This window comes from Anolis carolinensis, unplaced genomic scaffold (genome assembly GCF_035594765.1).
Source record: "Anolis carolinensis isolate JA03-04 unplaced genomic scaffold, rAnoCar3.1.pri scaffold_11, whole genome shotgun sequence".
Taxonomy (NCBI): domain Eukaryota; kingdom Metazoa; phylum Chordata; class Lepidosauria; order Squamata; family Dactyloidae; genus Anolis; species Anolis carolinensis.
The window spans coordinates 5,369,231-5,387,695 of NW_026943822.1; positions in this window are offsets into that span (position 1 = coordinate 5,369,231).

An 18,465-nucleotide genomic window follows, 5' to 3' on the forward strand; every position below is an offset into this window, starting at 1 on the left:
GATAATGCAACAAAAATTGATACATTTGTGGTGGAAAATCAAAGGATATTATAGTTAGAGGAATTGCTCACCAAGAAGTTTTCAAAATTAGCCAAAATGCATTTAAAATGTACAGGTCGCACCAGGATATCCCTTGGTCACTGCAGTGTTAATTTATTCATCTGTTTCTTTTTTTTTTTTTAAACATTTATAGAAGAGGGGCTGCTGGATGCTCATTTGATTATTTTTACTTTGGAAAATATGCTCTCCTTTTCTACAAGAAAATTGTGCTTATTGCCAAATAAACGGTGGGAAGCTTTTTGTTGAGATAATGGAAGCAACATTCATTTCACTCCTGCAGTTATTCAGGAACGTAAATTCTAACTTCTTTCCTCTTTGCATGGTAAACTGGGCTCTTAAGAAAAGATCCTTAGTGCAGACCATTATGGGATGATGGGATTTTGCGTTGTTGTTTATCTAAGAGAAAATCTGCACATTTTCTTTAGCGTTTCTGCAAACAGCCGAAACTGCCTTTGACTAAAAGCAGTAGCATCGGGCCGTGTGTTTGTGACATTGTCAATCAATCTGTCCTTGTAATGTTTGCATCTTCGTGTGTCACGGTGCTTGGATTCACAAAGGAAAGAAGACACAGATCAGAGTTTTACACACAGTTGATTTGTTTGGCTATAGAACCCATGACCAACACCTTGCATGGCCCCAACCTCATGATGGAGACAAGATCTCTAAAGGGACTGGAGAAAACCTTGAGATATCATCACACTGAGACTTTCATTGGCTCTAATAGACATCTGCCTTAAAGAAAATTGGTCTCATGGTCAAAACCTGTTATTTTCGCAGTTAGCAAGCATGATCTGTACTATGAAATAGCCTGTGGTCAATTGCATTGGTTCAGTTCTGGCCTCCTTCAGTCTACATTGAAAGGAGAAGTGCCATTGGAATGGCTGGAAGCTCCTCTTCGGCATACTTTCCAAGATTCCTGATTTGACAAGGATGGTCCCAAAGACTCCTCTGTCATCCCACTTTCTCAGCTGCTTTTAAAATGTCCCAGTTTCTCTCTTTTCCCCCATTTCCCCCTTTGTCCTCAGTTGCTGCAGACCGAGTTCATTGTGCACTCCGTTAATTCAACAGCGGAATCATAGAATCGTAGAGTTGGAAGAGACCTCATGGGCCATCCAGTCCAACCCCCTGCCAAGAAGCAGGAAATCGCATTCAAAGCACCCCCGACAGATGGCCATCCAGCCTCTGCTTAAAAGCCTCCAAAGAAGGAGCCTCCACCACACTCCAGGGCAGAGAGTTCCACTGCTGAACAGATCTCTCTCTCACAGGAAGTTCTTCCTGATGTTCAGGTGGAATCTCCTTTCCTGTAGTTTGAAGCCATTGTTCCCTTGTGTCCTAGTCTGCAGGGCCGCAGAAAACAAGCTCCCTCCCTCCTCCCTATGACTTCCCCTCACATATTTGTACATGGCTATCATGTCTCCTCTCAGCCTTCTCTTCTGCAGGCTAAACATGCCCAGCTCTTTAAGCCGCTCCTCATAGGGCTTGTTCTCCAGAACTTTGATCATTTTAGTCACCCTCCTCTGGACACTTTCCAGCTTGTCAACATCTCCCTTCAACTGTGGTGCCCAGAATTGGACACAGTGTGATTCCAGGTGTGGTCTGACCAAGGCAGAATAGAGGGGAGCAGGACTTCCCTGGATCTAGACGCTATTCCCCTATTGATGCAGGACAGAATCCCATTGGCTTTCTTAGCTGCCGCATCACATTGTTGGCTCATGTTTAACTTGTTGTCCACGAGGACTCCAATGTCTTTTTCGCACACACTGCTGTCAAGCCAGGCATCGTCCCCCATTCTGTATCTTTGCTTTCCATTTTTTCTGCCGAAGTGAAGTATCTTGCATTTGTCCCTGTTGAACTTCATTTTGTTAGTTTCGGCCCATCTCTCTAGTCTGTCAAGATCGTTTTGAATTCTGCTCCTGTCTTCTGGAGTGTTGGCTCTCCCTCCCAGTTTGGTGTCGTCTGCAAACTTGATGATCGTGCCTTCTAACCCTTCGTCTAAGTCGGACGGAGCCCCTGCTTGTGGCACTCCACTCGTGACTTCTTTCCAAGATGAAGAGGACGCATTGGTGAGCACCCTTTGGGTTCGTTCGCTTAGCCAATTACAGATCCACCTAACCGTAGTTTTGTCTAGCCCACATTTGACTAGTTTGTTTCCCAGAAGGTCATGGGGGACTTTGTCGAAGGCCTTACTGAAATCCAGGTACACTACATCCACAGCATTCCCTGTATCGACCCAACTCGTAACTCTATCGAAAAAAGAGATCAGATTAGTCTGGCATGACTTGTTTTTGGTAAATCCGTGTTGACTATTAGCAATGACCGCATTTGTTTCTAAGTGTTCGCAGACCACTTCCTTGATGATCTTTTCCAGAATCTTGCCTGGTATTGATGTGAGGCTGACCGGACGGTAATTGTTTGGGTCGTTCTTTTTTCCCTTCTTGAAGATAGGGACCACATTCGCCCTCCTCCAATCTGCTGGGACTTCTCCTGTTCTCCCAAGAACTCTCGAAGATAATTGCTAGTGGTTCTGAAATAACTTCCGCTAGTTCCTTCAATACTCTTGGATGTAGTTGATCTGGCCCTGGGGACTTGAATTCGTTTAGAGCAGCCATGTGTTCCTGGACAACTTGTCTCCCTATTTGCGGTTGGATTTCCCCCAATCTTTCATCCATTCCATGTTGCTGAGGTTGAAGATGGCTTTCTTTTTGTGAGAAGACCGAGGCAAAGAAGGCATTAAGTAGTAGGACAGGAAGAGGCAGAATCTTACATTCTTATGATTATTATTTGATATTTGTGTTGTGTTATTTGATATTTGTGTTGTTCTTATGATTGGAAACCATCTGGGAGATATGGCGGTATATAAATAAAGTTTTATTATTATCATTCTTATTATTATTATTAAACACAACAAGATTAGTACACAGCAAACAATATCACTCTGCTGGCTGTTGCATTGGAGCACATGTCTTCCCAAGTATCGGCGAATGATGCATGCAGATCCAAGTAGGGTGGCCTTTTGCAGCTGACAGATGGTAATTTTGTCAGCGCCGATTGTGTTTAAGTGCAGGCCAAGGTCTTTAGGCACTGCACCCAGTGTGCCGATCACCACTGGGACCACCTTGACTGGCTTGTATCAGAGTCTTTGCAGTTCGATCTTTAAATCCTCATATGCGTAAGCTTTTCCTGTTGCTTCTCACTGATTCTGCTGTCACCTGGGATTGCAACATCGATAATCCATACTTTGTTCTTTTAATATGACAGTTATTATTATTTTAATGTATGACACAGCAAACAAGATAGATATGCTGGATTTTATATCACAAAATCACAAGTCGAACACTTCCCAGGTGTCTAGGACTGTGTGATGTATTTTCGGATGATGCGTGCAGATCCCAGTAGGGTGGCCTTTTGCAGTTGGCAGATCGTAATTTTGTCAATGTCTATTGTTTCCAAATGCCGGCTGAGTTCTTTTGGCACGGCACCCAGTGTGCCCATCACCTGCACTGGTTTCTGCCAGAGTCTATGAAATTCATTCTTGAGGTCCTGATAGCGGTTGAGTTTTTCCTGTTGTTTTTCGTCAATGCGACTGTCACCTGGGATGGCAACATCAATGATCCAAACCCTTTTCTTTTCCACAACTGTGATGTCTGGTGTGTTGTGTTCCAGAACTTTGTCAGTCAGGATTCGGAAGTCCCACAGTATCTTTGCGTGCTCATTTTCCAATACTTTTGCAGGTTTGTGATCCCACCAGTTCTTTGCTGCTGGGAGGTGGTACTTGAGGCATAAGTTCCAATGAATCATTTGGGCCACATGGTTGTGCCTCTGTTTGTAGTCTGTCTGTGTGTGATCGAGGTGACCTCCCCTCCAGGACTTTGTAAAAGATAGTTCAAAAATCAAGACTTTATGTTCTATATTCCATATATTTATAGTAGAAGGTGATTGGGACTTTTTACTGGAGTTTACTGTGGATTATCCCTGCACTCTGAGGCAAGAGATAACAACTTCATGGATTGTGAAATCATGTTGCTTGAACCCCACTTCTATGTTGAATTCCCCAGATGTTGTGAACTTCGTTCTGATCAAATGTTTCCTATTACTTATATCGATTGTTTATATCATTCATGATTCCCCTTTATGCAATGTCACCCACCTTTATGGATTCTCCTTTATTTTCTTGAAATGTACCTATCTGCCTATATGTATTTATACTCTTTGGGATCCCCGGAAAATATGTGTTTTTCCTAGCTGGGTTTATATTCCAACTTTATTTTTAATTTTCATTTTATCCCATATAATTGGCAGATCATGAAATCAAATGGGAAATATTATGACCCCAACCTGAACTCTAGCCCCATGACTCAGACCTCCCTTCCCAAAAACAAAAGGATAATCTGCCACAGTTTAATCCCCTCTCATTCCGACCGCATGGACAATATAGGGCGAGTCACCAAACTCCTAAAGGTGACTCGCCCCCAAGGCAAACATTGTCACATCTCAGGCCAGGACGCCGCAGGAAGGCACCCTGTGGGGCCGTCAATGATGGCTCATCACCACCCACTTCCCGTCTGACACCCCAAAGACATATCTAAAATCTGTGAACGTGACAGGACCCCGGACATCCTTGATGGGTGTCATTAATTCCTTTAGAAATCGGCTGGGCCAGAATTAATCAGATATTTCCTGTCCGGTCACCTCTTTGTCTCAATAGCTCCCGCCTCCTCCTCTCTGATTGGCCCGAATAGGGACAATAAGCGGCTCCCCATTGGGCCAGCAGAGCAAGGCGGGAAACGAAAGCCCGCCTCGTTCAACCTCTCAGCCTATCCGCGATCAGATGGGCAGGGAAGCGGGGCGGGAAATTCAAAGGGCTGTCAGACCAAAACATTGTATAAATATGGCTTTATTTGAAACATATGTTACGCTAGTAGATTGAATGATCACTATTAGCGTCCTTTTCAGCTGAATTGCTCAATAAAACTCCTTGGCGGATTTTCCTTCAACGTGGCGGACCTTCTTCATTTCAGGCTTCAGGTTGTATTGCGGCTTATATTCTTCTTTTGGCTTCGCCAAGGTCCGTTCCCTCAGGACCGGATCGGCTTCCTTCTAAAGGGGCCCGATCCCCCAAACGCGGTCGACAACATAATTTGGCTTTACCACGAAGGGACTTGCTTGGAAGTTCCAAAGATCAATTTTTTTAGGCTAAAATTCCAAGCGGCGACCTTGGTCCAGATATTCTGGGACAGGTTGGGGAGAGAAACGGCTGCAAGGAGGGCCCTCCGACCAACAATTTGACCTCATTTCACATCCAAATTTCTCTGGCAGTCCCTTTCTCTCTCTAGATCTGATTCAGGGTACTGAACAAAGGAGCCAGATAGGAGGAAGCAGATTTTTAGCTCCTCGAAGGAAAGGCGCCAACGTGAAACAGGGGACGCCCTGTAAAAATAAAAGGGAACCGGCCCCGTTGTTGAGACCCAGGTGGGAGGAGTCCTGGAGGTATTGCACTTCGGATCAGGGCTCGGTAACAAATTCCTGGTGAAACGCGGGAAAATCTGGCACCAGGGGGGCGTGTGAGAACAGTCTGGCTTGTAAGATTACAGGTTCAAGAATCGCGGGGTAGGGGAACAGTTGTGTTCCCGGGGCACCTGCGGATTCCACGAACGCCAGCCATCCAGTCTTGGTGAAGGGAACTCTCGGTAGGACGAGCTGACCTGGCCGGTTGGGTGAGTCGTTACTCCGTTAACTGTCAGGTACTGGGCAGGGGTTGAGCCAAGAATGGGTGTTTGTTCAAGCACGTCTAGGGTGTCCCACCCCAGCAGACATCCCCAGGGATTCTCCTTTGGGCAAGATCCTGGCCAATTGGGGTGGGCTTTGCATCAAAAAACATGGTGCAGGCCAGGTTGGGCTAACTCAGAGCACGTAAGTGGCCCCTTGTGGCCCTTGAAGGGGGAACAGCTTGCCCCCCGTTTGAGTCACCGAATTCGGAGTGTTGACCTAAGGTGACTCACCATGGGGAGGGCAAGTGGTCCCAACTTGCTTATGCTGCAATGTTCATGGCCCTAAGCCAGGGAGAGAATCGGAGGGGGGGAGGGGGGCCCACGTCTTCCCATGCAGAGATTTGGGCTCCAAAAACAGCCCTCCAAAGATTCCCCCCTAGACCCTTTTCCCCTTACCCCCTCCTCCAGAGGATTTTCTGGACACATTTGCTTGCCTTCTCCCCACCCCATCAGCCCCCTCCTCCAATCCCCATCCCCACCTTTTCTCCTCACCCTGAGTCCTACACTGATCCAGGACTCCCAAATTGGCCTTCCAAGGGAACCCTTACTTCAGGGATCCCCCCCCCCCCAAGAAATTCCCCTCCAGAGAGTTCAGCCCAGTCTAACGTGAAGGAGGGCTCCCAGCCCCCTCCCCTCTCACCCCGAAACACACCTGATCCAAAACACTGTTCACACTCTCTCAGCCCCCATCCCAGCCGTTCCTTTGAAGCCTGATGCCCCCCCCCCCCAAATTGTATCTGCCCCTGCCACTCAACTCCTGCCACATTCTGAGTTTTCCTTAGATGGGAAGAATCGCCCCACCATCCCCCTCCTTCTCTTGCCCCCACCAGGCTCTCTCTCTCTCTCTCTCTCTCTCTCTCTCTCTCTCTCTCTCTCTCTCTCTGCGCTCATTCCTCTCTTGGAGAGACAGGAGAAGGAGGGGCCGCGGGGAGATTGTGCAAAGAGGACACTTTTTTCCTCTTCCTGTTTTTGGAGGGGCAAAGGGGGGAGAAGATTCAGTCCTGAAGCCTGCCACCAAGATCTATAGTTCTCCAAGGATTGCTTCCTTCTTTCAAATCAAATCTTCTCCAACTTGATATTCTGCCTTGCCTACCGTCAAATTGTACCCTTTTTTTCTTTTCTCTCTCTCTCTTCCCCGGCCTGAGTGAAAGTCTCTCTCTCTCCCTCAAATCTCAAATCCATTTCTCCTCTCCTTCCTCTCTTCTCACCTTTTAAAATCCCTTATTTCCCTTTGTTCCCATTTTCTAGACACTATCCCTAAGATTTTACCTCAGTGTTGTCTTATATTTCCTTTGGTCCTTACAAAAGGGGGGAGGGGGGCCATTCCTTTAGCCGCTTCTGTTTCTTAATTTCCCCTTTTTCTTTCTTTCCCATCTGGGAAGCATGGCAAAGGATTTGGGTGGGGGAAGGGGACTCCCAGAAAAGTGTTGATTAAATTTTGTGTGTTTATGTAATGTGTGGGCTGTAAACTCTTCTCTACTCACCCCTTTGCCTTAAAAGCCACCAGTGATATATAGTTTTCTGGGAAGGAGGGCTGGAATGGACTAGCTTAGTGCTATGCTCTCTCGCTCTCTCTCTCCCTTTTCTTCTGTGCCATCTCACCTCCCTATTTTCAAAGGTTCAAGCCCTAATATTTTGTGAGACCCCCCCCCCCCAGAGAAAACCTGCTGCTTCTGTGGTTTTAACTTTTTCTTCTCTCTCTCTCCTCAAGCCTCCCTTATCTTAGAGAGAAAAGGGGGGGGATGGAAGAATTGATGTATTTTTCTATATGTGAGTTTTTTTCTCTCTCTCTCTCTCTCTTCCACTTCATGTTTTCCTAGGCCGAAATGCACTTCAACATTCTCCTTTTTCAAAGCTCCCCCCCCCCCTTCCTTCCCAGCATCCCCATTTCTCCTTATAAACATTCAGTCAAAATCCTGGTTTACTTTTATAGTGAAGGCACTCTTTCACTCTCCACAGTTCCCCAACAATCTCCTTTCTTCCTTTCGGGTCCTTCTCCCTCCCTTTCCCTGAGTGCATGCGTGTGAATGTTTTAAAAAAATCCCTCTAACTGCCTTTAATTATGAGGAGGGCATTAGAGTCCAGGGGACCTTCCAGGCACAGCTGAAGAGATCCAGAGGACCGGACCCAACCACCTGACTGAGGACATCAGACCAGACTGCAAGACCCATAATCCATACCTGCCACCATGAACAGTTCTAAGACCTGGGTAGGGGCTCTCGGAGTGCGCTGTGGATTTCATGCAGCAGCTAGAACCCAGAGGCCATTGGAGATGGTCCTGTGAGGGTAAGCCCGGACCCCCAGTCACCCAGAAGAGACAGCCCCACCTGTGGCTGATCTGAGACCCCCACGGGGGAAGCAGCCCCATCTGCCTGGCTCAGGGGCTAGAGACTAAGACACTGCTGAAAGGATTCTTGCACATGGCAGGCTTTTATGGCCAGACCACCGTATGGTGCCCTCCAGCTGGCCTGGTTCTGCCCTGGCAAAGGGCTACTGAGTGCAGGTCTGCCTTTGACGCTGCCAAGGAGGCCCTCATGACATCACCAGGGGACAGAATTGGCCGCCATGGCAGAAGATGTCCCAGAAGAAATGAACAGGATTCTACCAGTGACCACCATGAGGGAAGGATGTTCCACTTTCACCAGAGCTGTGCCAAAGAAGGACCCCAGGACTGCTGGAGCCCTCACAAGGTATGAGTGACTTCCCTGACTAACCCCACCACGGGAGGGAGGGGGGGCTTATAATCTGTCCTTAGTTTCCCTAGGCACTCTCTCCTTTCCGTCTCCTCTGTTGGAGTGCTGGACCTGCCTGCAGTCACCAGGAGGCGCCGTGCTGTGAGGCGCAGAAGCTGTGCCCAGTTGCCCCCAGCTGCCAACTACAAAGGGGGGCCCAAGCTGCAGCCAAGAAAAGGCAGCCAAATGGGAGTACTGCATCACAGCCTCCATCATCCCCAGCCCTCACCACCTCCACCTTCATGCTCCATTTCCCATGACTCCAGACCAAGGGACATCTGTTTCAACACCATGGGATCACCCACCACTGACTGAACCTCAGCTTTCACCTCTTCAAGCTCCTGCCCTCCAACAAAAAGGCACAATCTGATCTACCAAGGCAGAGGCCCTGCATGCAGTGAAATGTCGGGGCTTTGGGAAATGTTCATAGCCATTTCCAAGCCCCGAAGGGGGGAAAATGTGATCGAGGTGACCTCCCCTCCAGGACTTTGTAAAAGATAGTTCAAAAATCAAGACTTTATGTTCTATATTCCATATATTTATAGTAGAAGGTGATTGGGACTTTTTACTGGAGTTTACTGTGGATTATCCCTGCACTCTGAGGCAAGAGATAACAACTTCATGGATTGTGAAATCATGTTGCTTGAACCCCACTTCTATGTTGAATTCCCCAGATGTTGTGAACTTCGTTCTGATCAAATGTTTCCTATTACTTATATCGATTGTTTATATCATTCATGATTCCCCTTTATGCAATGTCACCCACCTTTATGGATTCTCCTTTATTTTCTTGAAATGTACCTATCTGCCTATATGTATTTATACTCTTTGGGATCCCCGGAAAATATGTGTTTTTCCTAGCTGGGTTTATATTCCAACTTTATTTTTAATTTTCATTTTATCCCATATAATTGGCAGATCATGAAATCAAATGGGAAATATTATGACCCCAACCTGAACTCTAGCCCCATGACTCAGACCTCCCTTCCCAAAAACAAAAGGATAATCTGCCACAGTTTAATCCCCTCTCATTCCGACCGCATGGACAATATAGGGCGAGTCACCAAACTCCTAAAGGTGACTCGCCCCCAAGGCAAACATTGTCACATCTCAGGCCAGGACGCCGCAGGAAGGCACCCTGTGGGGCCGTCAATGATGGCTCATCACCACCCACTTCCCGTCTGACACCCCAAAGACATATCTAAAATCTGTGAACGTGACAGGACCCCGGACATCCTTGATGGGTGTCATTAATTCCTTTAGAAATCGGCTGGGCCAGAATTAATCAGATATTTCCTGTCCGGTCACCTCTTTGTCTCAATAGCTCCCGCCTCCTCCTCTCTGATTGGCCCGAATAGGGACAATAAGCGGCTCCCCATTGGGCCAGCAGAGCAAGGCGGGAAACGAAAGCCCGCCTCATTCAACCTCTCAGCCTATCCGCGATCAGATGGGCAGGGAAGCGGGGCGGGAAATTCAAAGGGCTGTCAGACCAAAACATTGTATAAATATGGCTTTATTTGAAACATATGTTACGCTAGTAGATTGAATGATCACTATTAGCGTCCTTTTCAGCTGAATTGCTCAATAAAACTCCTTGGCGGATTTTCCTTCAACGTGGCGGACCTTCTTCATTTCAGGCTTCAGGTTGTATTGCGGCTTATATTCTTCTTTTGGCTTCGCCAAGGTCCGTTCCCTCAGGACCGGATCGGCTTCCTTCTAAAGGGGCCCGATCCCCCAAACGCGGTCGACAACATGTGCGGTTTTCTTACAGCAGCTGAGGATATGATCAATGGTTTCATCGGTTTCCTTGCACAGTCTGCATTTTGGGTCAACAGCTGATTTTTCGATCTTGGCCTGAATGGCCTTTGTTCTGTTGGCTTTCTCCTGGGCTGCAAGGATCAGGCCTTCTGTCTCCTCCTTCAGGGTCCCATTCATGAGCCAGAGCCAGGTCTTCTCCTTATCAGCTTTTCCTTCAATTTTGTCAAGGAACTTTCCATGCAATGTTTTGTTGTGCCAGCTGTCAGCTCTAGTTTGTAGTGCGGTTTTCTTGTACTGGTTTTTTGTCTGCTGTGCTTTGATATTATTATTATTATTTTATTATGACACAGCAAACAAGATAGATATGCTGGATTTCGTATCACAAAATCACAAGTCGAACACTTCCCAAGTGTCTAGGACTGTGTGATGTATTTTCGGATGATGTGCGCAGATCCCAGCAGGGTGGCCTTTTGCAGCTGGCAGATCGTAATTTTGTAATAATTGTAATTATTAATTAATTATTATTAATTAATTAATTAATTAAATAATTAATAATTAATTAATAATTAATTAATTATTAATTATTTATTTGTAATTGTAGCAATTTAGTAATTATTATTATTATCATATGTGTATTATTATTATTATTATTATTATTATTTATTACGTATACATAACAACACAGCACATATGCACATTAGCTCCAAGTGTCTGGGATTTGTCTCTGAATATCGGGCTCTTCCCAAAGGCCTAGGATATTAGAGTTATTTTCGTAGATTGTGTGCAGTTCTGGGAAGTGCTGCCTTCTGCAGCATGTGGATTGATGTTCTGTCTAAATTAAGGCTTTTCAAGTGCTTTTCGGGGTTTCTTATTATTATTATCATTCTTCCCAATAGGCTCAGGGAAATGACAAGTAATATACCTTCTCCTAGTTTATGTGCTCTTCCTGATTAATAATGTTTCCCACCTGGATCACATTCTGCTGTGACCTGGCCATTCATGTCCTACTTCCCATCTGTGTAATGGTGGAGGGTATGCTTTTGCCCATCGCAGGCATGGCGTTGCTGTTGTAGCTGGTGACACAGAAAGGGAAAAAGCATTCAACCTCCCCTGCCCCATACTCCAAGGATCAGGCAATCCGTGCATGCAATTTATTTTTAGAAAAGCAATTTTAGAATGTGCTAATTGTATAATGTGTGCCATAGTTTGCTCTGAGGTGAGTGTTCCAGTAGGCAGGAAGTTTCACCAAGACTTCTGGGAGAAAAGTGAAAAAGACTGAGCAATGCTTGGTGAGAGAGCAGGGAGAGGAGAACAATTTCCTTGCATGATTGATGGATCACGTTCAACCCACTAGCCTCTTGCTTAAGAAGGCCATATCAAAGAAATGGAAGGGGAGGAGATAGGATGTTTTATCCCAAGGAGAAGCCATGAGGTTGACACCATAATCATTTCTGACAGGTGACATGAAAATCTTCCATAAAGACATGGTGAATCTTTTCTCTGACTTGTTTCAGGCTAGTCTTAGAGACTTGTCCCCTCAATAGTGGCAAGGAGATGGTTTTTCACTTTGCTACCCTGTCTGTATTTGCCAGCACTTGTAGGGAGAGGGCTGTGGTGCAGGCTGGAGAGCAGCTGCAATGAATCACTGCAATGAATCACGCTGACCAGGAGGTCATGAGTTCGAGGCCCGCTCGGAGCCTATGTTTGTCTTGTCTTTGTTCTATGTTAAAAGGCATTGAATGTTTGCCTATATGTGTAATGTGATCTGCCCTGAGTCCCCTTCGGGGTGAGAAGGGTGGAATATAAATGCTGTAAATAAAATAAATAAATAAATAAATAGATGAGTTTTCCCATCCATTATCATTTCATTTCACAGGACAAAGAATTTGGGGATGCTGGACAATGCCCTCATGTTGTCCCTTTCCCCAGCCCAAGTAGCGTTCTTTTCTAAGCTCTTTAGGGGGTAAGACCACAAAGCATGGAAGTGGAAGAAGACAATAGAATAGGAAGGACAAGAGAACTCTTCCAGAAAACCAGAAACATCGGAGGCAAATTTCAGGAAAAAATGGGCATGATCAAAAACAAAGATGGCAAAGACCTAACAGAAGCTGAAGAAATCAAGAAAAGGTGGTGGGAATATACAGAAGATCTGTATAGGAGGGATAAAAATATAGAAGATAGCTTTGACGGTGTGGTGAATGAATTAGAACCAGACATCCTGAGGAGTGAGGTTGAATGGGCCTTAAGAAGCATTGCTAACAACAAGGCAGCAGGAGACAATGGGATCCCAGCTGAGCTGTTTAAAATCTTGGAAGGTGATGCTGTCAAGGTGATGCATGCCATATGCCAGCAAATATGGAAAACACAAGAATGGCCATCAGATTGGAAAAAATCCATTTACATCCCCATACCAAAAAAGGGAAATGCTAAAGAATGTTCAAACTTCCGTACAGTGGCCCTTCTTTCCCATGCCAGTAAGGTGATGCTCAAGATCCTGCAAGGCAGACTCCAGCAAGACATGGAGCGAGAGTTGCCAGATGTCCAAGCTGGGTTCAGAAAAGGCAGAGGAACCAGAGACCAAATTGCCAACATCCGCTGGATCATGGAGGAAGCCAGGGAGTTTCAGAAAAACATCTACTTCTGCTTTATTGACTACTCTAAAGCCTTCGACTGTGTGGATCATAATAAACGGTGGCATGTGCTTGGTGGTATGGGGATACCAAGTCACCTTGTCTGTCTCCTGAGAAATCTGTAGAAAGACCAAGTAGCCACAGTCAGAACAGACCACGGAACAACAGACTGGTTCCAGATTGGGAAAGGAGTGCGGACATCAGGGCTGTATACTATTGCCCTCTCTATTCAACTTGTACACAGAACACATCATGTGATGTGCGGGTCTTGACGAATCCAAGGCTGGAGTTAAAATTTCTGGAAGAAACATGAACAACCTTATATGCAGATGATACCACTCTGATGGCTGAAAGTGAGGAAGAGCCGAGGAGCCTTATCACCAAGGTGAAAGAAAGAAGAAAGGGCAAAAGCTGGGTTGTAGTTAAACGTCAAGAAAACCAAAATCATGGCAAGCAGACCGATTGACAACTGGCAAATAGAGGGAGAAAACGTGGAGGCAGTGACAGACTTTATATTACTAGGTGCGAAGATCACTGCAGATGCAGACTGCAGCCAGGAAATCAGAAGACATCTACTTCTTGGGAGGAGAGCAATGGCCAACCTTGACAAAATAGTGAAGAGCAGAGACATCACACTGGCCACGAAGGTCCACATAGTCAAAGCAATGGTATTCCCCATAGTGACCTATGGATGCGAGAGCTGGACCATAAGGAAGGCTGAGCGAAAGAAGATAGATGCTTTTGAACTCTGGTGCTGGAGGAGAATCCTGAGAGTGCCTTGGACCTTGGCAAGAAGATCCAACCAGTCCATCCTCCAGGAAATAATGCCCGACTGCTCACTGGAGGGAAGGATATTAGAGACAAAGATGAAGTATTTTGGTCACATCATGAGAAGACAGGAAAGCTTGGAGAAGATCACGATGCTGGGGAAAATGGAAGGAAAAAGGAAGAGAGGCCGACCAAGGGCGAGATGGATGGACGGTATCCTTGAAGTGACTGGCTCGACCTTGAAGGAACTGGGGACGGTGATGGCCGACAGGGAGCTCTGGCCTGGACTGGTTCCGGAGGTCACCAAGAGTCGAAAACGACTGAACGAGTGAGACGACGACGACCACAAAGCCTTCTTTCTGGGAGCTTTACTAAATTCTTTAGTATTTGTTGTATATTTATCTGCTACTATGGCCTCTAACACAGATGTAGCAAATGTAATGTGCGAGCGCAATTATTAGCCATACAATATAGGAAAAGAGTCTACAATTGAGAGGATTGCCCATAAAAGTAAGAGTGCCATTCCCATATTGCAACAATTATTTTTATAACGCACTTCAATCACATCCTATAAAACAATTAAAATGTAAATATATAAAAAAGAAAGATGATCCACAGCATTTATAAACCAGCATAAAGCAGACAGACAGCAGGAGAAAGACTGCATCTTTTTAATGACTTGGATGGTTTTAGGAGGTTTCTTTTTCCCAATGCTAAAAAATATAAAATAGATCCATTTTTGCTTCAGTTTCTTGTTCTCTGTATCTCTGTTTCACATGCCCCACACACACACACATTTCACAGCTGAAAACTGGGATACCACATAGCCAAGCACTATCAGAATTTGGTCAAGTTGGCAGATGTTATTAATGAAGAAGACTAGAAAAGCTAGGGCTGGATGCTGCAGTTTGCTTTTGCCTGAGCCTCATGAGATGGGCAACTGAAATTGGAATCTTTCAAAAGTATTACAAAAGATTAATAAAGACTGTCTGGCCAAATCAGGACAGTTGTGGGATATGCACTAGTGTGCTTTTGTATGGAATTGCTGTTCGTTTAGTGTAGTTTCATCTGTGTTGTCTCGTTTTCGTATTTGGTTCCTTCTAACAAAAATTGGCCACCTATACGACACAAATTTTCATCTGGCTGCAGAAAAACACAAACATTTCTGTGCCATTGGCGGCAATGGGAGGGCTTTCGAGGCTCATCCCCCCCTCAGTTTTTAGGCCAAAGTGGGGGAAATCACCACATACAGAAGGCATTTTGATCCCTTTTAGACCACCAACTTTTAAAGCGTTTGGATCTTCCCCAGAGTACTATTGTTATTAATAATAATATTATTATTATTAACACCCATTGGCACACATCAGATGTAGCTTTGGTTATCTCTCTCTCTCTCTCTCTCTCTCTCTCTCTCTCTCTCTCTATATATATATATATATATATATATATATATATATATATATATAATTTTTAACACCCATTTCCACACATCAGATGTAATGCGGAGGCATTCCACTCCCAGGCTGCTGTCATTCTTATATATATATATATATATATATATATATATATATATATATATATATATAATTTACAGTATTTATATTCCACCCTTCTCACCCCGAAGGGGACTCAGGGCTGATCACATTGTACACATGTAAGGCAAACATTCAATGCTATATAACATAGAACAGAGACAGAGACAGACGTAGAGACAATTTAAACCTTCTCCAGCTTCCAGCTTCCAGCTTCCTGAGGGTATGCTTGATTCCAGCCACAGGGGAAGCAGGTGCTTCATCATCCACTGCAACAGAACTTCCTCATTCCAACGGCGGCTGGGTGATTTTTATGGTGTCGTAAATTATATAAGTGGTACCTAAATTTCCTACTTGATAGATGCAACTATCTTTGGGGTCGCTTAGGTCAGCAACAAGCAGGGGCTATATTTTATTTTTAATTGTCAGGTGCTCACCCTGACACGGGCTGGCCTCGAACTCATGACCTCTTGGACAGAGTGATTTATTGCAGCTGGCTGCCAACCAGCCTGCTCCAGAGCCCATTGCCACACATCAGATGTAATGCAGAGGCATTTCTCTCCTAGGCTCAGCTTAGATTCCCAGAGTAATGGGAAAGCAGCCCTCTGTTAATACCAGCTTATTGTTATGGGACAGAAACGAAAAGATAACAAAAGCAAGCACAATGACTGTGCAGCTTTCATTTTCGTGTCGCCTCTCATTTCCTACGAAAATGTCATCATTCATTTTGTGTAGACGAAGGGTTGAAACTAAATGATAGCACAGGGGAAACGAAGGAAAACTTTTCACGCACATCTCTAATATGCACACACTTTTCCTTCCTGAACAAGTTGCTTTAACAGATGAGAAAGCCAGCTATTGGGTTTACTGGGCTTGTAAACACAGAAACAACTCTCCACAGGACCAGTCAGAAAAGAATAACAGAAGTGAATTCTCCCTTGAATAATGTGCAAGGCTGAAAACAAACACACCATTGTTTTGGTGGGCACAGAAAATGCAGCAGTTCATGAGCTGTGTCCAACTTACTTCTTCATAAGGTAAAGGTAAAGGTTTCTCCTGATGTTAAGTCCAGTCGTGACCGACTCTGGGGGTTGGTGCTCATCTCCATTTCTAAGCCGAAGAGCCGGCGTTGTCCATAGACACCTCCAAGGTCATGTGGCCACTGGCATGACTGCATGGAGCGCCGTTACCTTCCCGACGGAGTGGTACCTATTGATCTACTCACATTGGCATGTTTTCGAACTGCTAGGTTGGCAGGGGCTGGGGCTAACAGCGGGAGCTCATTCCGCTCCCGGGATTTGAACCTGCGACCTTTTGGTCCGCAAATTCAGCAGCTCAGCGCTTTAACACACTGTGCCACCAGTGGATTAATTTATAAGCATGGATTAAACAAATTACTCTGTCAAGAGTCCAATGCAGACATAATTAAAATTTAAAAAATTTAGCCCGACTCACAATCAAGGTCTTACATGCTCCATGTGATATTGTCAGAACCACAATGGGGACTATAAGCCTTCAGGGTGACAACATTTGCCCCACATCCTCTTTCCCAAAGCATACCCCATGGCAACAGAGACATCAGCAAAGATCCATTAGATTTAAACCATTACAATGGTCATACTTACATCTGTGTCTTCCAGGAACAATGAGGAAGTTCAGTTTGCCAAAACCCAAGGGAACACACACCAATCCTTAAAATGTCTTACACAAGACTCCTTCCAACTTCCACTTTATCCTCCAACTGGCAACTGGAGGATGCTGGGATGCTTGGTGAGATGGGAGACACCTGGGTCCTGCTCTTAGAGTTTTTTAGGGGAAGGAATGGGCAATTCTTCATGCAAAGGATAACTGCACTTACTGGATTTGGAGGCTGCAAAAGAGGAGTGTTCCATTTCCTTTGGCTTTTGAACAATTTGCAAAAGTTTGCACATTCATATTTGGGGCAGAAAGGTTTTTTAAAACTTCAGACACACACCAAAAGCAAAACTGTCAAAGGCTTCCATCTCAAGGAGAAGGCAGCTTCAACTGTTCTCAGACAGCCGTTTGGAGGATCAAAAAGACCATCTCATTTTCTTGAAGTGGCAGCCATATGATGGGGAAGAAAGGATCAATAGTGCTGGTTTTGTGTTCCTCATTTGGCTACGAAGAAAAGAGAGAGCATTTCTTTCCTGCCCCCCCCCCCTTTCCCTTCTCCATTTGTTTCCCACGCGGTCCCAGTGGGTTGACCCCAAAGAGTGTCCAGCTCGCTTTTCATCCTGTGATTGCCAATAAACAGAGTTTTGCTCTTGCTTTATTTTTTTTTATAAAAAAGCACAACATCATTGATTTTAAAATAAAAATCTCTAAGCCTTCCGAAGGAACATTTTTCAGAAAGGATAAAACTGATGATGTGGCATTATTTTCCCATTATCCTCTTTGTAACCTTGGTTAGAAACATCAGAGCGGCTCTCTCCCTCACTTTCGACCCCCTCGTTTTCCTGAACTGAAGCTCTCCCTCCCTCTCCGCCCTGTTTCTTGTGGTTTGGACACTTGCTTTCTTGGAAGGATAGTCCTCCTCCTCTCTTCACCATTGCCAGCCTCTGCTAGGTCTTGAAAAAGTATGTAGCATGCTCCCTAACATTTCATAAATTGCAGCTACAACATCAGGATGTAAACAAAAGTGCAAACGTTATTAAAGAGGAAGAACACACAAACGGAGGCAATTTGCCTATCCGGGGAGAGGGGGGTGCATCCACACTGTAGAATTAATTCAGTGCTATAGTGCTATAGTGTTGGAGACTGGCCCGGAGGGAAAGTAAAGGAGAGAATTCCAGGAGAGCAATAAAACAAGCCTTTTATTGTTATCACAGCTGATGATTTATTTATTTATTTATTTATTTATTTATTTATTAGACTTGTATACCGCTACTCCCAGTTTGGCTCGGAGCGGTTTACAGAAAAAGATTAAAACAATACAATTAGCTTTAAAATAACAATAAAAACATCAATAAAAGCAACAATAAAAACAGACATAGCCCCGAGTTTTTCACCCATCGAAAGCTTATCGGAAGATAAAAGTTTTGCAGGCTTTCCGAAAGGCGAGTAGGTCTCGGATAGTTCGAGTTTCAACTGGCAAGGCATTCCATAAATGAGAGGCTACAATCGAGAAGGCTCTCTGCCTAGTAGAAGACAAATGATAAGTCCGTATGTTAGGGACTTCAAGCAAATTTTGGTCTTC